Source organism: Pyricularia pennisetigena, chromosome 2 (assembly GCF_004337985.1).
Source record: "Pyricularia pennisetigena strain Br36 chromosome 2, whole genome shotgun sequence".
NCBI classification, from domain to species: domain Eukaryota; kingdom Fungi; phylum Ascomycota; class Sordariomycetes; order Magnaporthales; family Pyriculariaceae; genus Pyricularia; species Pyricularia pennisetigena.
The window spans coordinates 5,493,924-5,495,632 of record NC_043741.1 but is presented as its reverse complement, the minus strand read 5'-3'; positions in this window follow the sequence as shown (position 1 = coordinate 5,495,632).

Below are 1,709 nucleotides of genomic sequence, written 5' to 3'. Positions count from 1 at the left end.
GCTCGCGTGTATGCACGCGCGCGGCGATGTGACTCGTTTTTGTTGCAAAAGGACTCCCAACTCTGAGTAAAGAGAGAAAATTGAACAAGAATAAAAATGTTGAGGTGCCGAGCAATGGCAAAATAGCCCCGAGTTTGCAGGTGGCTGAACGTATGCTGTGATGCGCTGCACTGTACTTGGATACAAACGCAATTACCAACAACCGCAGCCAAGGCACAAAAAAACAAAACAAAAAAAAAAGACCAGGTTTGTCCACGGCTCAGTTTGACCGAAAGCCCGCTTTTCCAAGGTGTCGTGGGTTCCCAGTTGTACAAGCAAACACAAAAGCAAAAGAAGAGAGAGTATAATGAAGAGAAGCAATCAATGCACAAATATCCCCAAATACAGCCAGCTATTGTGGGTTCCAGACAGAATGTGGAGGGGCTGACAGAAACTATTGATCTTCAAAAGATGACTGACAGCTCAGGATCTCTCGTCGATGACAAGGACAAAAGAGGGCGGGGGGAGAGAAAAGGATGGCGGCTGAAAGTTCGCGGCGACAGGCGACCCTTAAGCGCTCTTGGCGCCCTATTCCAAACTAGACTCTTTTGCGCGAGCAGAGCAATGCACAGCAAAGGGAAAAAGATTGTTTCGCTGGCGGCAGTCGTTTCTGAATCGGGACTGGTTGAGAAACTCGAACAAAGTGCGAAAAAGGGTGGACCTCCTTCGGACGGGAGGTGCTCTGTGCTGGGTGTAGCGAGGTAAGTACGGTGGATGCACGCACTAAAAAATGGACAAGGGTCGCGACGTTCCCGAGGCACGACGACAGATGGGGCGTCGGGGTGGTCCAAATGCGTCACGGCGCCGGATGCATTGAACGAATGGCTTCCCAAGGCCTGTTCGCGTGAGCGGCAAGTGTGTAATCCGTCTGATTTCTTCTGCTTCGTTTTTTTTTTTTTTTTTCTCTCTTTCTCCTTGTTTGCTCTGTGGCGGAAATCGGTCTTGGGTGGTGGATGGTATGATCAAGCGCGCAGGATCATTTGGTTGGCGATATTTTCTTGCTTTCGAACCTGGATTTTTTTTTTTTTTGCCCTTCGGGAGAGCGGGCGGCAGAACCAAGACAAGATGATAGAGTAACGTGTGTTGCTCCGCTAGTCTGTCTCTATTGCTTCCCTCCTCGGGTTTTGCTGATTAAAATCCCGTCAAGGATCTGGGATACTGTATGTCATACAGTAGTAATTAAAGGATCCAAGCAACTTGGCAGGGAGTGGGTGCGAATGCGTCTGTCAAGCCAGACCCAGTCCAATCTTTTTGATGTAATGTAATGTAGGTGGTAGAGGTAGGTATGATGAATGTAATATGGCGGAAGCAGGTGGAAAAAACGTATGCGTATTGAAAAGCCCACCCTTGGAAAGGAGGGGGCGGACTGGATGGTCTAGTATAATATCAGACTGCAGTAGCGCAAGGGCTTTTTCCTCAACAGACAACGCAGGCACGCCCGCCCGCCCGCCTTATCGTGCGTGTGTGCGCCCTGTGTTGTGTAGGCACTTCGTAGTATTCTTGGGACCCGTTCTGGTAAGTCGCTTCCAGGTTTCGCAGGCCGTGTCAGACGTTAATACCCGAGAGTGGACGAATTAAGCTCTACTCTCGAAAAAGCTCAGGCCGGCTTTTGCGGACTGGGCTTTCAAAGGTACCTAGCTAGCCTGGACACGCGAAGTGAGTGCGGGTCA